The sequence below is a fragment of the Echeneis naucrates genome, chromosome 2 (genome assembly GCF_900963305.1).
Source record: "Echeneis naucrates chromosome 2, fEcheNa1.1, whole genome shotgun sequence".
Lineage (NCBI taxonomy): Eukaryota > Metazoa > Chordata > Actinopteri > Carangiformes > Echeneidae > Echeneis > Echeneis naucrates.
The window spans coordinates 7,048,294-7,072,594 of NC_042512.1; the positions used below are offsets into that span (position 1 = coordinate 7,048,294).

General features: G+C 41.9%; 6 non-coding genes across 6 annotated transcripts; 2 read left to right on the top strand and 4 right to left on the bottom strand.

Annotated features, from left to right (window-relative positions):
- Positions 1–2,451: 2,451 nt before the first annotated feature.
- trnaa-ugc (transfer RNA alanine (anticodon UGC)) lies at positions 2,452–2,523 on the bottom strand. Its single transcript has one exon. It is a non-coding gene; the product is annotated as a tRNA-Ala (tRNA).
- Positions 2,524–4,573: 2,050 nt separating this feature from the next.
- LOC115058552 (U2 spliceosomal RNA) lies at positions 4,574–4,764 on the bottom strand. Its single transcript, XR_003842109.1, has one exon. It is a non-coding gene; the product is annotated as a U2 spliceosomal RNA (small nuclear RNA).
- A 2,893-nt stretch (positions 4,765–7,657) lies between these two features.
- On the top strand, positions 7,658–7,739 carry trnas-aga (transfer RNA serine (anticodon AGA)). The gene has a single exon. It is a non-coding gene; the product is annotated as a tRNA-Ser (tRNA).
- A 538-nt stretch (positions 7,740–8,277) lies between these two features.
- On the bottom strand, positions 8,278–8,359 carry trnal-uag (transfer RNA leucine (anticodon UAG)). The gene has a single exon. It is a non-coding gene; the product is annotated as a tRNA-Leu (tRNA).
- Positions 8,360–8,589: 230 nt separating this feature from the next.
- On the bottom strand, positions 8,590–8,662 carry trnaf-gaa (transfer RNA phenylalanine (anticodon GAA)). Its single transcript has one exon. It is a non-coding gene; the product is annotated as a tRNA-Phe (tRNA).
- A 3,047-nt stretch (positions 8,663–11,709) lies between these two features.
- Positions 11,710–11,781, top strand: trnaq-cug (transfer RNA glutamine (anticodon CUG)). Its single transcript has one exon. It is a non-coding gene; the product is annotated as a tRNA-Gln (tRNA).
- The last annotated feature ends 12,520 nt before the right edge of the window (positions 11,782–24,301 follow it).

The window sequence follows — 24,301 nt, forward strand, 5'->3', positions numbered from 1 at the left end:
GCTTTTACCTGAATTTATCTTATACCTGAATGAAACCACTCCCACAGCTGCCTGCCTACTTTGTTTGGGCGGTTTCAATGGTCTTGGTAATGGTTTGTAATGACGAACACATTTAGTCCATCAGGAACAGACAACGATCCTCTTAAATTCATGAGGACCATTAGCATATGGCGAGAGGACTGTTAACTGCAGTGATTAGGGATCAGGGTTGTGTTGTTGCAGCTGATCTGAAGAAATCTATTTGAAATTGCAAATCATCATAATTTTTACTGAATTTCTGAGCAGGACAACCCCAAAGAGAAGCATTTATGTAGAAAGGAATAACTGTAGAATATCTGAGTTAGAGCCTCAGATATGGCTTGCTGTTGTTTTTGTCAGTCAACAAGTAGCTGAGCTGTGTAGTTGTGTTGTGCTACACACCAAACATGTCCAGAAAAGACAGACTGTTCTGTGTATTTCCCTGAAGAGTTGCACGACTGTGTTCACACCATGATTCCTGCCATCACAGTTCACCTTTTATGTCTTACTTTTTTATCCTTCCTAAAATTTTATTTGATGGCACAGAGGGATCCGAGGCACTAATAAAAAAAGGAGGGGGGCCCGAAAGTGTGACTTGGTTCCCATCGTTCATATTAAAGAGCCGTTCAAGAGACTCTCTGTGATCAGCTTAGGGTTAGCTGTCATGTTTCTAAAAGCATGTCTGAGGAAAGAAAGCGTCAACAAGTGTTCAAGTCTTTTGATGGTGTAGTGGTGGTCAGTCATCATTGGTGGTTCATCTGTAGAATTCTCCCCTGCCAGGTGGGAGGCCTGGGTTCAATTTTCTGGCCAATGCAACATAAATCTTAACCAACATAGTGGATCATGACTGCTAACAAGCTGTTAGCAGAGGATGTTTTCGATCCATAGACCTCTGGGTTATGCGCCCAGCATGCTTCCACCCCAGATGGGACTAGAACCCACAATCCCTGGCTTAGAAGGCGAGTGCCTTATCCATTAGGCCACTGGGACACATATGGGCACCAAAGAAGTGTCAAAAAATGCGATGAAATCATGTTGGAATGGGTGCGGTGTGCAGCATCCAAACTCTCATATTATTTCATGGTTCCGGTGAAATAATTAATAATTACTAAACTAATAATGATAAAAATAATTGTACTTGTCTGTAGTAATTCTTATTTTTGTCCTCATGTGGAAGGAGGAGGAGGAGGTCTTTCCTTTCATCGGCATCATCCAGCATGGTGATGAGTTTACAGACAGGAGGTGACCACTGTTGTATCACTGTGCAGCTGTGTTTTATACTGCAAGCAGCACTGAGTTTCTAACATTCAGGAAATCCCAGTCTTCCACGAGACCGCTCAGCCATTCTGAGCCATTCAACTCAGCTTGAATTCAACTTGTTGTAGCCTGCTATTCCAGCTAGAGTTATCCTAAATATCTGCCTCTAAGGCCGTGAATGATTTCTAAATATCTTTGAAACCTGTTGATGGTGAACGCAGAGGTTGTTAAAGGGGCCTTTTCTCAAAGCTTAGCTTGCATGCCAGTACAGGGGAGTTAGATCAAATGGTAGAGCGCTTGCTTAGCATGTGAGAGGTAGTGGGATCGATGCCCACATTCTCCACAACACTTTAGCTCTTTGTTGGAGATACAGCAACAAGTGAACTAAACACAGCAGGTCCCTGAGTGGGCTTTGGAGCCTTTTGGGAAACAGAAGCAGGACTGTTGTTGTGTATGCAGCTTTGACTGTTTCCTTTAGCTTTCAGCTGATCATTAGCTGTGGATGGACCTGGTATCTGCTATCTGGATCTTTGCTTGGTTTCACCTCCTCAACCAAAGTTGAAGCTGTCCCAGAAGGAGACATGAAGATCTCCAGATCATTGACAGGTTGGGGGAGAAAGTTAAGTTTTCACGATTATGATATCAGACTTCTGCAGACAGGATACTGAGATCGGATTTTCAGAACAAAGTAGCACAGGGAGCTTAACCAGAAAGAAGGATATCCAATACAGTAAGTTGGGGAGTCTGGGGTTCATAACCCAAAGATAAAGTTAAATTAATCATATCCAGAATGAAGAGCTCAATTAAGAATAATGTTTCTTTTAAACATCTGACATTACTGTTTGATAAATTTGGTGACAACTGCACTTTGGGTCCATTCGGAGAACATGGGGGGCTGAGTGACTTCATCACCAGAAATTAAAATGTCTAACATCGATAAAACTGCAGCAGAACAAATAAAAAAATTTACAGCACAAACAAACGGTACCATTTTGCGTCCATTCAGAGTGGATGAGGGGCTGGGTGAACACTGGATGACGTAAAAAATATGCTTTAGATCAGCGGCCAGCAGTTTGTCTTTCACACATACGTATGTGTGTTGTCAGTAATTTGTTTGAGTGAGTAAGCAGGACAATATGGAGCAGGTCAGGATTTCCTACACTTCATTATAAATGCTGGAGATGCCGGGGATTGAACCCGGGGCCTCATACATGCAAAGCATGCGCTCTCCCACTGAGCTACATCCCCTGTGTGGCCACCCACAGGGCTTCTAACACACTGTGACAGGTGAAGGTTCATTCTGATGGAATGAACTGTTTCTACATAAGCTGCATGAATGTGACACAGAGCTCATGTTTAAAGTATTTTTCAGTAAGCATTATCAACGGGCTCATCTCATCCAAAAGGTTTCATCAGACAGATCGCTGTTTTAGCTGTCGCAGGAGCTCAGAAGCTATCTGGTTAGCTGAAGCTGCCACACCATGCAGAGAATGTAGCTCAGTGGTAGAATGTGTGCTTTCCATGTATGAATCCTTTGGTGCAATCCCCAGCATTGCTAAACAGTCTGTTTTTCTGTTTTTCTCACACAGGTTCAAACACAAGCTCCTCCTTTGTTCCTCTGCTGTCACTCCTCAGTAAGGAAAGTGATACATGACATCATCACACAACTGGCATAATTTATTCGGCAACATCTTAAGTTTTACAGATGAATATTTAAATTTCTGTGCTTATAAGCAACAATGTATTTCATTAAAGCTGATGTCTTTCTATAATAATCCATCATGGACTGCTGGACACTTTCATATCAGTAAATCCACCGTGTTTTAAAGAAGTTCAGAGTGTTTCAGAGTTTCTGACATGATCCAGTGTCCCAGAGAGAAGAGTCCCGACACTCCCTGATCTCACTGCGGGGTGGTCACGTGGTTCATGTCAGCCCGCTGAACTGTCATGTTCTTCTGTGGAACAGACAGCAGAGACTGAGACATTGCATGCTAAATATAAATAAAATGTTGGCTGTTATTGCATTATTCCATATTCGTAAATGTCAGTTTTACATTTGGGGTGGTGGGGTGACAACTGAAAGCTCTACATAAGAATTACTTAAATAAGTTTTGGAGGTAAAGCATCACGTTTGTGTCAGCTGGGGAAATATTTTGATGATTCAAATGCTCTTTTTTGCGTAGATGGATTATTGGATTTCCTTGATTTTGCTTGTAATTCCTATTGACTTACTCGTGGTCTGATAGTGATGGAGAAAGCAGAGTAGCAACAGTCCATTCAGCGTTTAGTGTCCATCCCACTTTTTCTGATGAGGCAGGAGCTGACCATACAACCATTATAATTTTAAGACTAAGCCATACAGAAAATGTGAATCGAAGATATTACAGAGCAACAAAAGATCACACTTGGATGAATTAAATTGTATTATTTTATTTTTTTTAAACAGTGAGTGAAAACATCAAGAACAAGTGTGCATGTGGAGACATCCTCTTCCTCTGTGTCCTGGACACTAAAAAGCAGATGAAGCAAAACAGATGATGTTCAATTGTGTCATGGTTCATTGGTTACAACTAACACAACACAACTAACAACTTCTGACAGAAGCTGCGATGCACGTTTTCAGTGCATATTTGTATTTTCACTGCAGTTACTCATGGTGTTCAGAGATTTCAGCAGCTCACATCCAACACACAGACTCTGAGCAGGCCCACCTGGTCTTAGACCCAGACCCAGACCCAGACCTAAATCCAAACCCAGGAGACAGAGGTTGAGTGAGTCAGTGAGGAAGAAGCTGCTCGTTCTCCTTCAACAGTTTGATCTGAGGAAAAGTCACTTCCTCTTTTCAGGAATCAACTTCTACCATCTGTCCACTAGATGGAGATAACTGAGCATCAACTGAGAACTGAGTTCTTCATCATCTGGAAACAGACAGCATTGTTTTCTTCAGCTGGAGCTCTTTGTTCAAATCTACATTGAGATTCAGAGCCAAATGTTTTTCCTTTCCTGGATTTACTTCATCATTTCAGTCACTCTGTGGATTCAGCTGACAAATGCAAAATACAACCAACATTTAAACGATGACGTGTTGAAACAAAACTTTATTGATTCAGTCTGGTCAGCAGAATATAACCTGATGAAATCAGCAACATTAAACTGATGTTTCTACATGAATGCATCACTGATTCTAAAACCATAAACTGAACATGAACACTCTGTACACTCAGCATTACACACATGAAGACAACATCATGTGTTTAAGGTGATGTTGAGCTGAACAGGACTTGTATTGAACACACAGAGGGAGTGCACCGTTCCTGGAGATACTGCAATACCAGGTCGATGCGTGGAGTGGACGGAGCAAGCCCCTATTCCATCTCCCTGTTCCAAAAATCTATTTAATATATGGTCCCCGGGTAGGGGACGTATCAGATATTAAACTGATAAGAACAGATACTACACTTGATCTTAGCCAAAAGGCCGAGAAGCGATACCGCTCAGCTGTCGGAGGTAACGGAGTGTTTCTCCGCACCGACCCGCTCAGTGAGGGGTCAGAGTCGGCTTCAGTAACAACATCACTCCGAGAGAGAGACACAAACAGAAGACATGAAGAAACGAAGGAGGGATCAGAAAACAACCACAGACATGTTATTTTCACAAAGTTACGTTGTAGAGCAAAGAAAACGTCTCTTCTTGGTCACCTGTAAAACTTCATATCTATGTCAGTTTACCAGCTGAATATTATTGTGAAAACATCAGTTTGTCCTCTCATGTGATTGGCCTCATGGTGTGTCCATCAAAATAACCCCCCTGTCTGCACGGATTCTCTGAAGATTCGGCTCTCCTCGACTGGACTCGCCTTTTTTCGACCAAAAGTGAGAATAATACAATGAAAGAGTATCTTCGTCATTAACAGTATAAAACACAAATGACTGACCACACACATATTTAAAATAGCATTCAAAGTCATTTTAACCAGAATTACTGCCATCATTTTATCTTAACATAAAATCCGTTATGTCCGTTTAATGCTAACATACAATGGAAAACGCCATAGACCGGCTAACGGGATTAGCATCAGTACCGCGATCATTTTAAAGCGTCAGTGAAGTTATTTCATCTCAAACATGGCAGTAATACTTCGGGGAGAGCCGATACCAAAGTAACATGGGACAAATATAACACTCCTAATCGGATAAATGTAGACGCATCAAATGACGTCACACTTCCAGGAAGTTATAGCCGGAAAATTGTTTTTGAGACCGAAAAGTAAATTTGTCTGAGCTGTGAACATTTAGATTTAAACATTGTGATTATCATTTCCTGTGTCATATCTGTAATGATATAATAGGTGATTTTGTTTTCTAACACATCCTGAAGTTTCAAATGAAGTTTTGCGGTTTCGGAGAAAATCTGGTAAATGTTGGTCCCTGCCTGGACGAGAGTCATGCAGCCGCACTCTGCGAGTTAACAGCTTATCAAAACACAACGATTCTCTATTGTTATGACAGACAAAAGTCTCAAGAGAACAACACAGAGAAGGCTGGTTCCGAACACTAACCCTGGTTTATGTGCAGTCGTTTAAAAATTGGTAATCATGTAAAAACAAGATGATTCACATTGACGCTTATACTTTTGACATTTTTGAAGCAAATAAAATAATTAAAGTGCATTTTATATTTGAAATTGTGAATTGTGAAAAACTGTAATTGTAAAAAAAAAAAAAAAAAAAAAAAGATGACAGAAATGTAAGCAATTCCAGTTCACAATTTGATTGTGTTACTTTCGGGGCGGAAAGACACACTTTAAGAGGATTCAGCAGCATCACTGAGTCACAAGCAGCACAGTGAAAATTTTACACATTAATGGAGAAAGTGACATTCTGCATGTTTTTCTGATAATCAATGCTGATGAAGTTAAACTCATGTGTCATGTTGAGGTATCCAGTGTGTTAGAGTAGCAGAGGATGGTTTCGATCCATCGACCTCTGGGTTATGGGCCCAGCACGGTTCCGCTGCGCCACTCTGCTCACAGCTAGGGGTGCTTGCAGTCTCTTCTGGATCTGTGGGTTTTATATAATTAAACGAAAAGAAAAATCTTCTTTAATACGTTTGTCCTTTTCTGTTTGATCCCCAACAGTGTTTATCAGTTTAACATATAGAAAACCTAAAGTAGGATTTGATTCCATAACAGCAGGACAAAGTGTGTCATTAATCTTCTGGATTCTACAGACTGAGTTCATGTTCTGATAGATTTATTTTACAGCTGTAGTAACAATAAATCTCCAGCAGGTGGAAGTATTGCTGCTCAGATGTCATGTACACTGTGGGACACACAATACTCACAGAGGACTTTATTGTGCTGCAGTGAGATGTATAAAAAGCTCCAGTTCTACAGTCAGAAGATGTCCAGTCTGAAGGTGGATGAGTTCTGACTCATACCCAATCAAATATGTTGCTTCTTGGGTTTTAACATGAATTAAAATAACAAGTGTTGACAAAAAATGCTGTCTGTGACATCCACATTAGAATTCCAAACAATATGTAAACTCCATGTCTGAATAGAGGTGGATGTGTGAACGTGTGTTAAAATCAGAGAGAATTTACACTCATTCAACTCAAATCCAGGAACATCCCAAACATGACTATTAGTCCTGTCTGAGAGTTTCCTCCACTGACAGCAAACATACTGTATATCCATACTGATCACTGTGATCAGGTTTGAATCATCTCTGTGAGAATCCCACATGAAGCTGTCAGTCCTGCTGGATACACACACATCCCACTGCACACATTTTACCTCACTATCATATGAAGAAATATCACAAACCAGATGTGTTTCTACACAAGCTGCATGAATGTGACAGCTGCAGCACGTTGAAGAGACATGGTGAGCAGAGTCCTCATTGGAAACTTAAGTTTGTTACATCTAACTCAGCAAATCCCGGACGAGCCCTTCATGTTATGTTGCCAATATCATTGACTGACCATCACGACTCTGACCAAAATTTGTCTTGTGTCAAAAAAGGGCAATCACCATCTGCTCAACACAGCAACTTGTCCAGAAACTGCAAGCAAAAGCTGTAATACAGGAAGTGATGAGCAGGAACTCCACTGAGAGTGAAGCTCTGCTGGGTTTGGATGCAGGATGTCCTGTTTATAAGACAGACACTTTAAGCAGCTCAGCATCAGTACTGCCAGTTTCTCTGCAGTTTTTTTTTTCTAAAACCACGTCTGTGTCAGTCAACGCTTGTGCTCCTCACAAATGTGTCGCTTCCACAAAGGTTGAAAGCTGTGCTTCCTCACAACAAGAAGGTGCCCTGTCCTTTGAGTAGAAAACTATCCAGGCTGGAAAATGCTGAGTCACAGGAGCATTGCTCTGCATGGTTGTTGTGGCCGAGTGGTTAAGGCGATGGACTAGAAATCCGTTGGGGTTTCCCCGCGCAGGTTCGAATCCTGCCAACAATGTTTACTTCCTTCTATGGACCAAGTTTCCCATTTGGGGCGAGACACAGCTGAGTGCTGTTGTTAGGACTCTAAGAGGAGGAGAGCACTCACTGGTGCTCAGTTATCATTATCAAGGCCGGTGATAGGGACACACCTTTAGTTCCACTTCCAGGTCATGGAAGAAATAATGAGAAGTCATTTCTACTGTTTGCTGTGCTGAAATAGCTCATTTGGGGGAGCGTTAGATTGAAGGTTTAAAGGTCCCTGTTTCAATCCCGGGTTTGTTGTTTTTTAATTATGGAGTTAAAGTCACTTAGTGTAACACATCACAGATTCTATGTCTCCAACATGAAAGCCTTTTATACCAGGCATTGTTTCTTCAAACAATGACTTAACTTTTTGCTACAGAAAAAACAAGAACAACCATGGACGCATTTCAAAAGAAAGCCAATTTTGATTGTTTTATCTGTATCTTCAGCTCAGTCCCCACTTTGGAAACTCCCAGTGACAGTAGCGGCTGGATGTAAGATCATATCACATTATGCACAGCTTGGGCTACTGGCAGTGGTGGGATTCGAACCCACGCCTCTGAAGAGACTGGAGCCTAAATCCAGCGCCTTGGACCGCTCGGCCACACTAACATACATTTGTATAGAATAAGAACTAAGGAAAGGTTCTCTGACTTAAACAGGTTCATTTCAATGTTGTGTGTTGTGTTCTTGTTGTGTTCTTGTGTGTCCAGTCAGCGTGACGCATCCACCCTCACAATATTTCATGGTGTGGTTGAAAGAGGAGGGAGAATATTGGAAATGTAGGTTAAAAAAAAAAAAAAAAAAACAGAGCTTGAACCTCACTCAGGTACCACCTTCGATGCCGAAACCCGGGATTGAACCAGGGACCTTTAGATCTTCAGTCTAACGCTCTCCCAACTGAGCTATTTCGGCTGGAAACCTCCACTTCTGCTGGAGGTTCTGCGACAGTTCTGCTTGTTTTTGCCCATTAACACTGCTCTTTAACCCTCCTGTCGTTTTCACCCCCCGCCCATTATTTAGTGTTCCTGCTCTGTTTTAACTTCCCCTCAATGAAAACAAAAAATATTAATAACCACCTTCATTGTGGGACTTTGGAGAAGTGGAGAAATAAAATAATCTAAATTGGCTTTTATTTTGAAATGCTTGTGTGGTTACTGTTCTTGTTCTTTCTGCAGCTCAGATGGAAAGCTGTGTCCAAATGTTTGGAGCGGAAAATGGTAAAAAGATGTCCTTTTTCTTTGGGGACAAAGGTATTTTGGTCAACTTTTGACCGCCCACACTTTTAAAAGACTAAAATTCCTTTCACATCTGCATGAACACACACACCTGCCTGGTTACATGGTGTAATGGTTAGCACTCTGAACTCTGAACATGCATGACTGCATGCAAAGTGTCTGATGAAGCCTCCTCTCTGCTTTATCTTCAGCAAGAAAATGTAAAATAAAATTAATTTTAGAAGTGAGCTGAAAGAAAAGGAGCAATTCTGAAAACAAGTTCAGGAAGTTGTGCATTCACCACTCGAGAGTTTTGAAATGAAATGAAAATCTGATTTTATCCCCATTTATATTTATAACTGTAAACTACGATCTCTTAAAGTTAAATGTAAAATCAATCGAAGAGTACATCCAACACGTTGACTCAGGTAGTAATTTCTTCTCATGCTGTTTCTCCTTTGCTACTGCAGCTGTTACATTTTCGGCGAAACATGCTCATCCTCTCCATGGGCCTGCTTTCAGACCTCCCCAATTTCACTGGGTTGAAATAACTGGATCTCCATTGATGATGGCTTTTTATAGAGGTTGTGCACACGTGCAACTCAACGTGAACATGAACCAACTAAGATCAGCTGTTCTGGAACCGGATACTCAGATTTTCAAAGAGAGTCTGAGAGTAGAGTCTGTCTTGTAAACAGGACATCCTGCATCCAAACCCCAGCAGTGCTTCACTCTCAGTGGAGTTCCTCGTCATCACCTCAACTAAGCAGAAAGTCACCTCTGCAGTTGTTCTCTGAAACGTCTGTATCTGTATCGTAGGAGAAGTAAACATTTTACATTTTCTTGCAAAAGAAAAAAAAACACAGAAGCACACATTCACCATATAAGAAGTGGAGACGGTTTGGCTCCATCAATGACATGATCATGATCAGCTAACACTAGCTGTGGTTCCATGGTGTAATGGTTAGCACTCTGGACTTTGAATCCAGTGATCAGATGTCCAGTGATCAGAAAGAACAAGAGCAGTCGCACCACACAAGCATTTGAAAATAAAGCTAATTTAGATAATTGTATTTGTATCTTTAGCTCAACAAAGCGCAACACAGCGTGCCAGCATTCAGCTTCCCAGCAGTGCCTCTTTATTGAAGTTTCAGGTTGTTGAGATAACCTCATGTAACTTCTTCTGCAGGAGTTTAGTCAGTAATTTGGTTGAGTGACTAAGCAGGATAATATGGAGCAGTAATTTCAGTAATTTCCAACACCGTGGAGATGATGTTTGGAACTATACGAGGCCGCATCGAAGCAGCATCGTTCCCTGGTGGTCTAGTGGCTAGGATTCGGTGCTCTCACCGCCGCGGCCCGGGTTCGATTCCCGGAAAGTGTTTTTACTGAAAAATACAGGTGATTGAAAAATAGCTCTCGAAATAGCTTTGAAACCCGTTGATGTTGTTAAAGCGGCCTTTTCTCAAAGCTTAGCTTGCATTCATGGCAGAGGTTACAAAATTAAGGAGGTCAAGGAGGTCAGTGGATCAGCAACAACCACAAAATTACTGTTTCTCTTGATTGCAATGATAATTTTGTGGTTCATGGTGTTGATGCAGAGACAGAACTAAAAATTCCCAAAAAATACAGACTGTTTCTTTTTATCATTATGCTGCGTTTCAACTCCTTGATGCTTTGAGCTGCAGAAAGAACAAGAGCAGTCGCACCATACAAGCATTTCAAAATAAAAGCCAATTTAGATTATTTTATTTGTATCTTTAGTTCAGATGTAGCAAAGCGCAACAATGCTGTCAATAAGGATCTTTCCCATTTGGGTTACTTGAAGTGATGGTGGCCACTGATGCAACACTCCGTAGCAGCACCACTGATGTACAGGGATGTATTTTGGATCTGAAAATACCCCCAACATACGTGGCTGACCATCATGACTCTTACCAAAGTTTCTTTAGCATATAATAAACTGTCACATTAACTGTCACATGAATGTGCTGTGTGTAAATGATGAAAAAAAAAAAAAAAAACGGCACAAATGTTCCATCAGTAACCATCAAAGGAGATGCGGATTCTGTGATGTCACAAAGGTTCTAATGACATCAAAGGGATGAAAGACTCCTCCCTCTTTTTTGTCATGACCTCCACAGTCCACATGGCTCGTTGGTCTAGGGGTAGGGTTGCCTTTCAGTCAATAAGGGTGCTAACTGTTCCACTATGGAGCTGTGTGAGGTTTGCTGTCTGGTTGTTAGTTGCAGTATCTTGGCAACTGAAGCAAGAGCAATGTTGATTTTGTAGCTCATGCTGTGCTGAGGAGAAGGGATATTGGTGATTGACTGCTTTTCACAGGAGACAAACTTTGGTAGGAGGGTTAGATGATGGTCAGCCACTTACTTTGCAATATTTTCAGATCCTCTGTACATCTTGGTACTTCTTTGTACTACTTTTGTGGTGCTGACATAACATGATGTTCTATCTGTCACCATCTTTACTGGTCCATGATTATGATGCATATAATGATCTTCATTTGCACGTGCACAGCGTGATTATATATATTTTTATCTTGGTAGGTGACCAATTGTCTGCTAGTTGGTTCGCACGACTTTGGTAGCTGTGAAATCCCACTTCTGACAGAAACCACTTTTCTTCCACCTCTCCTGCTGTGAGGTTTTTTCTGGGACAAAGGTATTTTAGTCAACACTTTTCAAAGACTACAATTCCTTTCACGTCTATATGATTGCACACCTGCAGGGTTCCATGGTGTAATGGTTAGCACTCTGGACTCTGAATCCAGCGATCCGAGTTCAAATCTCGGTGGAACCTGAAGCTTACCAGTGAAACACTGAAATTCCCTTGACATATAGACAACCTGTTTTGTCCACTCTACACGTGTGAGGAAGTGCAAATTTTGAGCCTGTGTGCGATCTAATCAGGCAGTCAGTCTCTTCAGACACACAACTGTGAGGAGCACAAGCATTGACCGACACAGACGTGGTTTCAGAGACAGACTGAGGCACTGGCCTCCTAAGCCAGGGGTTGTGGGTTCGAGTCCCATCTGGGGTGTTTTACAGCAGAGTGGCGCAGCGGAAGCGTGCTGGGCCCATAACCCAGAGGTCGATGGATTGAAACCATCCTCTGCTAACAGCTTTTTAGCAACAGCTAGCTGTTCACTATCCAAAGTTTGTTGAATTTCAAGATGACATAGTTACAATAGTAACAATGCCATGAATCCCACCACTGCCAAGAGCCCAAGCTGTGCACTGTGGTATGATCCTAAATCTAGCAGCTACCATCACTTTGAGTTTGAATTGTGAATGGCAGCCTGCTGTTGGTCTGACTGTTACTCATACCGCTCATGTTTATTGGGGCAGCAGTCTCAGCTTCTTTATGTTCATATTATGGATGTAGCTGCAACTATTTATTGATGATGATTTCATTGCCAACTTTTTTAGATGAATTATAAGTTGGATTATTTCTTAAAAGTTCTAAGAAGTGCCTTCCTTCACAGTGAAGGTCAACAAACTGTCATTTCTTCTTCATCATCTTTCACTCTCATTTGAACCAATGAGCTTTAGTTCTTGAATCTGTGAATAGTAATAAATATAGAAGGATTTATCTGTGCAGATGCAATCAGATAATGAAAACTGTTTTATTATTACCTGCTTTGATACAGTTTGTCATAGAGAGCCAAAGTTAGTTTGGCATCAGCCAAAATAGATGTTTGAGTCAAACAGATCTGAAACCACAAAGGACATTTTCTCTTCCTCAGATCTGAGTACACAGTAGTGACAAAGTAAATGCCCTGCTGAGTCAATCATGTTTGAGCTCTGTCAGATTTCTCTTCAACTCATTGTGTAGTTTGATTTTTAATGCCATCACAAGAAGATATAAAGTATAAAAGTATGGCAGCAATTTTTTCTTCTCAAACACATGAATAGAAACTTTGTGCTCGTCCTTCCTGTGTGTGAAGGTTTGTGCATCATCTTGTTGTAATGATATAAAGATTACTTTTTTTTTTTCATAGTGATCAACGTGTGTAATATTTACACCTTTAAGGGCTTGAAAACAAAATGTCTTTGACTGTTTTTATTATTATTTGTATTTTATTTTAATTTTACATTGGAATGATTATACATTATACATTTTACATTATCAAACCAGGTTCAAAGTAAGAGTCAGATTCAACAGCACAAGAGGCATCGTTTGGCCCAAATAATTCTTCTCCTTCTGACCGACCTTTCAGCGATTAAAAACAAACTCCTCCTCTGGGTTTTTGTCGTTGTTTTTTTAATAATCAAAGATTGGGGAAACCGGAGCACCCGGAGTAAACCCTACGCCAGCACACTGGTTGTACCCTTCACAGCAAAGACTGGGGCTGGGAGTCAAGTTAGGATGTTGGTCTGAATAAAGTCTTCCTCATGGCTGAGAAAAACTGGGCCACTTTGGACTTCTTCTTCTTGGGCGGATTTAGGAGGGCCTTCAGGAGATGTTTGACCAGAGCGTCATCAAAAGATGAGTCTTGTGATGCTGTTGCAGCCTCCAGCAGTTTCTCTGCAGAGCCAAACTCCTTGAAAAGCTCCTTAATAATGGTCTGGTTCAGCTCTTTCATGGTGTCCTTCTTCTTCCTGAAAATAGAGCCACAGACCTTCACGTCTTCCTGCGCGAGGGCTGACAGACGCTGGATGATGGTGTCCGTTTCTACGGCCTGCGGGGAGCCTCCAGTTGTGTTGGGGAGTTTAGTGAGGAGCCTCAGGACAAGAGCAGTTATGATGTTCCTGCTCATCTCATTGGAGACATGAAAGGAGCTCTCAGTGGACTCTGATGACGGCTTCACAGGCGTGGCTGATGCTGCACTGGGGTAAAAAGATGATGGAGGAAGGCTGTCAGAACACCCGTTCACGGATCGTCTTTGAGCCAACTTGTGCAGTATCAACCCATGACTGTCAACGTGTCCAAAGCCTTTTCTTCTTCTCATCGGTCCAGACGCTGCGGCCTCAAAGGAAGACGGTGTCTGACCTGAACGTGAAGAAGTCCTCTTGCTGGCTCTGATTTGACCTTCCTCTGCCGTGTGCAGCATGTCTGTGATCACTTCCTCGATGTCAGTGAGAGCAGCAGACACTTCACTGTCACTGTAATTATTTTCTCTGGGCATCCAGAGGAGAATCTTCTGCAGGAACTGTTCCACTGTGTCCTCCGTCATGGCGTACAGAACCTCAGAAGAAAGCTGTAGTCTTCCTTCCTCCGTCCTGATGACTTCAGGTAAGACAGAGTCTAAAACTCTCTCTTTGTAATGAATGTGGTCTGAAGTGCTGGGCTGTGAAGTGAAAAACTCTCTGAGCTTGGGGAGAATTGTCCGCACATTAAAGTGAGGCTGGGGTGGGACGTTTCTCTGGCTGCCCTCAGCAGCACATTCTGAGCCATTGTAATGGGGATCTGCTATTATTCCTTTCACAATGTGTGACGCTGCGTCCTGAGCCTCCACAGAGGCGTGAGACAGGGCGGAGTCTTCTCCCTTTGCTGCCACGTCTGACCCGCTGGACCATTTGACAACGATGTCAGTCACAGCTTTACTGGCTGAGGAGACAGAGATGTTGGCTTTAAGGCTCAGAGGAGTCTCGCAGTCCTCTGGTTTCACTGTTTCAACCATCCTTGATGTAGACGCAGAGGCCCTCCATGGGGCAGAATCCATGCTTGCTGGCTTCCAAAACCATCCCAGGCAGCAGGAGCTGAGTTTCTTCAAACATTTTTGAAGACATCTGCTGACATGATACACCATATGATGGAGAGTTCGGACGTTGGAAACAGAGCCTCTGGTCAAACAAACAGGCTCTGATGGCCAAACAGGGCATTTGATGGCCTCAGATAGAACGGAGTTCACCTTTTCTAAAACCTCTGTATCAGTCAGCTCTGTTAGCTGCTCGGCACTCTTACATTTCCTGTGTGGGGCGTTTAATTCCAAAGCAAAGCTCTGGTAAAGTATTTCTCCTGCACCTCTTTGTATATTTCCCAAAGAGGCGTTGAATTCAGCATCAGGTTCTCTCTTCTGGAAACTGTCCTCAATTAGGGGTCTGAGGACTTTGATGGTAACAGTACAGAGAAACTGGACCAGTTCAGTGCAAAGGTCGGCCAGTACAGATGTTGTTTCTGGCTCCAAAATTCCTGCAGCCATCAAGCGCCACTCACCTGCAGACAGTCGGCCAAAATGTTTTCTGACGATGGGCAGAACAGTCTCGTGGGTGATCTTCATGCTCATGTTGATCCTGTTCTGCTCCATTGCAGATTGTTCCTGGAACCTTCTTCTAACTTTGTTTTCTATTGAGGCTGTTCTTGTCTCTGAGTGGTTGGAGTGGTTTACCTAACAACATCAACAACTGTATAATAACTCCACACCGAGACTGTGTGACGTCACTGGAGATCAAAGGCATTTCCTGTCTTTAATCCCTCTCCCTCGCGTCACACTCTCGCGTTCGATTCAAATGGATTAGCGCATGCGCACAAAGACGTACAGGACTCATTTCGCGAATGAACGACAGGAATTAAGTAAAACACAAATCAGCTGTTTTTAGACAAATAAGTGGGCTTAAATTGAACTAAAATCAAATGTGACTCGTTTATTTTCATCATCAAGTTCAGATGAGAGGATGGATTCATTTCATCGCTTGACTTACATGAAGTACGTTTGGTTGTCAGCCTCGAGCTGGGATCAGCTGAGAGAGAGCCAGCAGCAGGAGCACATTCAGAGATCGGCTCTTTTTATGAGGCCAGATACAACGTATTTCAGATCAGAAGATAATGCTTTATTTATATATTTACCAAACTTGGAGCTTAATGCCACAAATAATAAATGATAGTAGTACAGAAACCCAAAGATCCAACACAGTTTGAAAAAATGTTTAATCTCTAATTGAATGTAAATCATTCATAAACTTTGAACTATTTACATTTAAACCACACAGACAAGTATAAAGAATTACACAACAGGATCTAAATGAATCCCGCAATTTTAGCTCGTCTTTAGTGAAGGTTGGCATTAAGTAAGACCGAGTGGCTCAGCTTTGAGGTTTTTATTTTTTCTTCTCTTTCTTGGTTCCTTTTAGAACAAATAAGGAGAAGGAAAGTGACGAAGTGAATGAGAATATTCTCTCATGTGATTTTCCCCATCAAAATGTGAATGGAGGTGTGATCAGGATGAGACAGCAGCATCCAACTTCTTTGTCGGAGAGTTGAGAAGTTCGGTCTCCTCGGTATCTACAGATCCGTTCATTTCTCTCCACTTCGTCTTTTATTGTCGACCTCAGAGGACCGGAAGTCGGCTCATCCATCGATCAGCTGTGCGATCGTGATGGTGGTGAATCAACAGGAGACATTTTACAGCAAGTCAACGTCATGTTTTCTACTTTTAGACGTTTTGAAACTGACGATACAGGGAGGCTCCCTCCCCCTATAACCTGATTGGTCCTTCAATGTGGCCCCCAGTTATCATTGGCTCTCAGTGGTGTCAGTCATTTGGAGTGACAGAGTGTTGTGTAAAGTTGTTAGAAGTGGCCGTAGCTTGACATTTTGTAGGAAAATGGAAAATTAAATAAAACTTAGAAGTGAGCGGAAAAAAAAAACGAGCAGTGCTGAAAACAAGTTCAGGAAATTGTGCTGCTAACTAAATGCTGTAAATTCACCAGTCTGAGTTTTGAAAAAAACTTCCGTCTTCCTGCAGCACCTGTAGCAAATATTCACCGGAGTTCAGGTAAGAACTTTAACGCCGAATTCCTTTAAAAGTGTTTTTTCTCTGTTTGCACGGGGAACTGTTCTTAATAAGCTTTTCATAGACATGATTAGCGGAGTCCTCCTTTAAGGTCGTTACGTCGTTATGCTAACATAGCTAAGTTAGCTAATTTGGTTAGCATGCTAACTTTGCTAATTTAGCTAGCATGCTAACGTATCTTAATTAGCTAATTAGGCTTCGTTAGCATGGAAAAACATTTCTCATTGTTGCAGTTACTGCCTCAGTTTGAACTCGAATTAAAGACTTGTTCTTTCAGAGGAAACAGAGCAGCTCAGTGTAGGTCAGCAGGCTGAAGTCCTGTTAGTCAGAGCACACCTGGACCGACAGGTGAAAATACAGAGAAGGAGAAATTAACTTGGTGTTTGATTATTTCTCCTCAAAGACAGTTAATGATGTGTAAACTTTTTCCTCCAAACTTTTGGACACACCAGGGAAGGATAAGGACCCTGATGAAGACATCACTGAATCTGATGACAGCAGCAGAAGGTCCCTTTTGCATCATGGGTTGGTTGGTTGGTCGGATGCAGCAAACCAGCCCCTTTTATGTGAGCAAGATGATAACAGCTTTGTGAGACAGCTTATCAGGATTGTGGATGTCTTGGTAAGTGAAGCTGGATCACTAAAACAGATCCCAGGCATGTTAATCCAGCTTTGTGATACAGGCCTCTGGTTCCTCAGTGTCTCTTAGCTCTTTGAAGGAGGCAGCAACTTTTGAAGAGAAGCACTGTTCTGTGGTGGTCTAGTAGCAGAGTGAGCTGCTGATGTGCTGATGCTGAAGATGTTATGTGTCTCACCAGAGAACTCTAGATATACACTGTAGACATATATTACATTATATAAACGCTGTCATATATAATGCCACTATGCTATTTCTAATCTGATAATTGTAGACAAACATAACTGTGAATCTGAGCATGTGTAATCATTTTTTCTAATTGTATTAAAAGATAAAGGATCATTTATTTGTCCAATATTGTACAACACATCATATAAATTAAAGGTCATTGGAGCCTTGTGATCTACCTGATGTGGATTATTACTGTCTGTTAATGATTGACTTCAATTCATTCCAAAGTTCAGAGCTACTCTGGTATCAGATTTTCCTGTAAGTCATATTCAGTTTTCCACAGAGAGTTCAGACTGTGTTTGGATCAACAACTTTAGAAAACCTCCTGCTGTGAGACATACATGGATATGTTGTCTTAATTTTTTTCATGGAAGCTGCAGTTAAAGTTCACCTTCACTCATCAGCTGCATGAAGATTAGTTCGACCATCAGGTAACATAACCAACAGCCTTCATCCTGTTTGTGCCAGTGAATGTTGAACTGATTTAAAGACAGATTGTAAAGCCAACAAAATGGAAATATAAAATTATTTAGTTGCACTGACATATAAAAAACTGAACTTCAACTCTGACAAAAAAATTATTATTTAGGAATCAGCATTAATAATTTGATTTAAAAACCGACGATTTGATGCACATATCTGGGACCATGATGATCATTTTCAACCAGCTACCTTCTCAGATATATGAAGAAGAGTAACTAACTGATGGGCTGTTGAAGAACATGACAATAAAAACAAGGAGATAGACAAAGTGATAAAAGAACACAAACGGATCAGTTCTGTTTATTATTATTATTATTATTATTTAATATTATTCATTTAAATGTTGCAGTCAGTGAATGCTTTAATCGTGATGATGAGCCATCAAACTCCTCACAGCTCCCTGTTCAGATTCCAGATAAAGAAGGTTGGTTGTGGATGATGTGGTTACTTCTTAGCAAGATCTCTTCAAATTTTTGTGATAAAGACTTGAACTCATAAAATTACTGCCTAAAACATCAGCATGACATCAGTTAAACCAGCAGAATGTTATCTGACCATTTACTTTGTTTCAAACAATATCTGTTAATGAAATTCAATATCCATTAACAATCTAAAAGGTTATTATGAAAAGGTTTTGTGGCTTTATTTTAAAACATCAAGATCTGTTTTTCCATTAAAGCTGCACAATATATAGGCGAATTTTAGTAAAACATTAACACCAGCTTCTCTCTTTTCTTCTGCCATTTCAGTGCACCTCTTTCCAATTTTCACATAGTGGGTAACCCTCCCATGCGTACCAGCTCTTCAAACCCCATCGCTGTTTACAATATTAAAAGGCCCAATGTCTTTAGAACAAAAGCACACACACACTTTTCCGTCACTGTTATCTTCAGCTTTGCAGGGGTGGGTTTCATGCTGTAACAAACGATTTGATTGTAGGTTGATCCTGGGCACAGGTGTTGGAACACCTTCGACATACACATGATGAAAATGTTTCCACACCTCAGAGTTTCATTTTGGTAATTGAAACTCATCACCTGACTATGAGCCCAAGCCTGTCAGGATCAGACAAAGATCTTCAGCTCTCGGTTTGTCCTGTATCATCTTTGTCTTCTGTCAGTCAGAAAGTGTTTCTCGGTCAGAGCGACTCTGTCTTGAAGATGATGAACTGTGATGAGGAAGAGGAGGCCAGACCAGAGTCTCCAGTAACAACCTGTCTGACTCTGAAGACTGACTGTTCCAGAGATCATCCTCCAGACTTCAGTAATGGACCTGGACCCTCAGAGACAAAGTAAGAGACTGAACATGAGAGTAAAAATTTGTTCATAGATTAATATTAATAATCCTTGAATCATTAGTGTAGATTCAGGAAGACACTGAGATGGATCTTCTGTTTTTATCACCAGAAACTACTGATGTTTTTTTTTCTGCCCAAGCATTTTATTACATCAGTCAGATCATGTCAGTTATAAAGAAATGTTTTCACAGAGACAGGAAGGGGAAAAGACATGTCTCTGAAGAGGAGCAGCCGTCCCACTGTGCTCTGTGTCAGGACGTCCTGAAGGATCCAGTCTCTACCAGCTGTGGACACTGGGTCTGCAGACAGTGCTGCACCTCACACTGGGACCAGTCTGCTTCTTCAGGAGACTCCTCCTGTCCCCAGTGTGGACAAAGATCCAGAACCAGACCAGGTCTACAGACCAGCCCTGAACAGAGTGAGACTGAACTTCTGACTGACGTCTTTAGTTTTTCATCAGATCCTCAGACTCTCTTTCTTCAGTGTGACGTTGTCTCTTCTCTGTCAGCAGATCGTGTTCTACAGGAGGCTTTAGATCAACATAAGATCAGTCTGAGGACCAGATGTCAACATGTGACTGAAGGAACAGGAACAGGAACAGGAAGTGGAACCCTCCTCAACAGGATCTACACTGAGCTCTACATCACAGAGGGACAGAGTGAAGAGGTTAATACCCAACATGAGGTGAGGCAGCTGGAGACAACTTCTAAGAAGAAGACCCTCCTTGATGCTCCGATCAAATGTCACCACATCTTTAGAGTCTCACCTGACCAGCAGCGTCCCATCAGACTGGTTCTGACCAACGGCGTCGCTGGAGTTGGAAAAACTTTCTCTGTGCAGAAGTTCAGTCTGGACTGGGCAGAGGGCTTGGAGAACCAGGATGTCAGTCTGCTGGTTCTGCTTTCATTCAGGGAGCTGAACCTGATCAGAGATCAGCAGTACAGTCTTCTCAGGCTGCTTCATGTTTTCCATCCAACATTACAGAAGGTCACAGCAGAGCAGCTGTCTGCCTGTAAAGTTCTGTTCATCCTGGACGGCCTGGATGAAAGCAGACTTTCACTGGACTTCACCAACAGGGAGGTCGTGTCTGATGTCACACAGGAGTCATCGGTCCACCTGCTGCTGACAAACTTCATCCAGGGGAATCTGCTTCCTTCGGCTCTGGTCTGGATCACTTCTAGACCTGCAGCAGCCAGTCAGATCCCTCCTTCATGTGTTGACAAGCTAACAGAAGTCCGAGGCTTCACTGACGCCCAGCAGGAGGAGTACTTCACGAGGAGGTCCAGGGATGAAGAGTTGTCCAACAGGATCATCTCACACATCAAGAAGTCCAAGAGCCTTCACATCATGTGTCAAGTCCCACTTTTCTGCTGGATCATCGCTACAGTTCTGGAGCACATGTTGACTACAGACCAGCAAGGAGAGCTGCCCCAGACCATGACTGACCTGTACTCACACTTCCTGCTGGTCCAGACCAGGAGGAAGAGGATCAAGTACCATGAGGGACATGAAACAAGTCCACAGGAGCTGATGGAGGCTGACAGGGAAGTTCTTCTGAAGCTGGGCAGGCTGGCGTTTGAACATCTGGAGAAAGGGAACATCATGTTCTACCAAGAAGACCTGGAGCAGTGTGGTCTTGATGTCACAGAGGCCTCGGTGTACTCAGGACTCTGTACTGAGATCTTCAAAACAGAGAGTATGATCTTCCAGAAAACAGTCTACTGCTTTGTTCATCTGAGTGTTCAGGAGTTTCTGGCTGCAGTCTACATGTTCCACTGTCACACCAACAGGAACAAGGAGGTCCTGAAGAACTTTCTGGGAAAAAAACACCAAGATTCAGCCCCGGAGGACTTTCTGATGGCAGTCCTGGAGAAATCCCTCATAAATAAAAATGGTCACCTGGACCTGTTTGTCCGCTTCCTTCATGGTCTCTCTCTGCAGTCCAACCAGAGACTCTTAGGTGGTCTGCTGGGTCAGACAGAAACCAAACCAGAGACCATCCAGAGAGCCATCAACAACCTGAAGACAATGAACGGTATGAAAATCTCTCCTGACAGAAGCATCAACATCTTCCACTGTCTGATGGAGCTGAAGGATCACTCAGTTCATCAGGAGATCCAGGAGTTCCTGAAGTCAGAGACCAGATCAGATAAGAAACTCTCCCTGATCCACTGCTCAGCTCTGGCCTACATGCTACAGATGTCAGAGGAAGTTCTGGATGAGTTTGACCTGAAGAAGTACAACACATCAACGGAGGGACGACGGAGACTGATCCCAGCTGTGAGGAACTGCAGGAAGGCTCGGTGAGTCCACTCTCATTCTCATCAATCCTTCTGATGTGTTTAAATCCAATCTGATTCAGATGGTGTTTCACTGTCAGCTGTTTGTTTTCAGATGATTCAAATGCTGCCAGAGATAAATATTCACTTAGTTGTGTTCAGTGGAAATCCGAAAGACTGACGACATCAGCAGGTATCGGTGACTGATCATCTTCACCAACTTCGCTGTTCACTGATCTGAAGTCAGTGAAAATCAAAACAGTGGAAGTCAAATGTTTTCAGGTCCATGTGGTCTCATGGTCCCTCAGAGGAGACAGAACTGGATCAGGTCCCTGACAGACTGAGGACCTGATGGAAGACCAACTGACCACATTTAGTCTCTTCATCTGAAAAAATGATTGAAACTCTGATGGTGTGAGAGAGAGATGGAAGTCTTGGTGTCTTGAGTCCTCAAACATCACAGAATAATATGTAGTTTCCTCTGTCACAGTGGCATATTGTGTAATGTGTGTCATCACAGACTTGTTGGTTGTGGACTCTCAGAGACTGAGTATGACGTTGTGGCCTCAGCTCTAAAGTCCAACCCCTCCCATCTGAGAGACCTGGACCTGAGTCAGAACCACATAGAGGATTCAGGACTGAACCTGGTGTGTGCTGGACTGGAGAGTCCAAACTGTGGACTGGAGACTCTGAGGTCAGTTCACTGACTGGACCTGCTGTAGTTTGAATGTTGTGCTGTTGTTCGGATGATGAGTATAGCGACATGATGATGACGCACAATAACATCATGTCAACAACATCAGATCATTGATGAGGACATTTCTGGTTGATGAACAATGATTTGATCTTCATCTTTTATTCTTTACTCAGGTTGATGAGCTGCAGGTTGTCAGAGATCAGCTGTTCTTCTCTGGTCTCAGCTCTGAAGTCCAACCCCTCCCATCTCAGAGAACTGGACCTGAGTCACAACAAGCTGAAGGATTCAGGACTGAAGGATCTGTGTGGTTTTCTGGAGAGTCCTCACTGCAGACTGGAGACTCTGAGGTCAGACTCATGTTTTATTTCTGCTCTCAGATTAATATGATGTTACAGTTGTGGTGACTCTGACCTGCAGACAGGTTTATATTTATGAGGGGAAAATCCTCTTCAGGTTTAACATTTAAACTGTTAAATGATTTGAAAATAACTTTGGAAAACAGATTTTTATTCATTTTAAAATGACATTGGAATTGGACATATCAATCAATCTTGTATTTTTGAAAGGGTACATCATATATTAATAAATGTATGTTAAGAAGTAGATTTTAGCCTGTGGTTTATTTCATGCATTTAATTATTTGCGTGTCATTTTATAAAAAGGCCCATCCCACATTGGTTCATAAGACATGTATGTAATCATACAGTGGCTGATGTAACAACTTAAGCGCTCATATATCTGCATAGAAACATAGACAAATACATTATTATCCTTTTCTCAACTAAAAATGTTACATAATATATTCAACAAAGGAAATAACCAAACGAAAGATTTAGCTGTGTTTCTAAAGCCTTGGAATTAAATTCAGCTACCATATGAGTCTCTTTGCTAAAAAGAAACTAATGTTTCTCCGAATCATATATAAATAAATAAATAAATAAATAAATAAACAATTTAGCCAACAAAACACACCTCTGAGGTGCTCGTACACAGAACAACTAAATAAAAAATGGATCTGACTTTCTACTTCATCCAGTTTGCATAGTGAACAAATCCGGTCTTCCTCAGGTGTGGCATTAAAGCTCCCTGTTTCTGGGACTCATGGAAGTGTTCCTGAACACAACTGTCCATAATGATCTTTGTCTTTTAGTTCAGGTATTCTTAATGTAAGCTTCCACACTGTAAGTGTTCTTATTAAGACAGTAGGTTCTTCATTTTGGCTTCCTCCAAACATCCAGAGACCGTTTATCTCTCTGCTTTAGGAACAGTTTGTTTATAATATCTGTAATATCCCAACATCATTTATGAATGGAAATATCAGAGAAATCACAAATATAGAATATTCATTTCAGCTCACTGGCCCAGGGATGGTGATGCAAAGTGTCAGAATGAAATATCTTTTCAGTATTTCTATGATCAGGCAGCTTCACAGATCTGTTCCACAGCTGGAGCATTTGTCTCTTATGTCTGATACTCGAGGGATCCCAACCCAAATCACCATGAAGAGCCAACACTGAGGTCCATTTGTGTACTGCTGTAAGATAACCAATAGCTCTATGATGCTGAGTATTACAAAGAGAATATTCACAGAATCCCCAGACAGCAGAAGCATCGTCTGACACACACACACACACACATATTATAGAACAGAGTGAAAGTATGAACTCCCAGATGAGCACAGTGTTCAGACTTGTTCAGGGCTCTACCTGCAGACTGAGCTAAAACACTGACAGCTGGGTTAAATGTCATGTGTTGGTCCAACGTCAGAACATTTATACTGATCAGTGTAGGACAGCAGTACTGTCCCAAGATTAACAACATTCAACTTCTCACACTTGATTTTGGCCTAAAATCCTCCACTTGTGTTTTGTCTTGGTTCTCCATTAGTCTCCACTTCCAGCACTGTTTTGGAACAATGTGAACATTTTTTTCTTTCTTAGCCAACAGAATGACATCATCC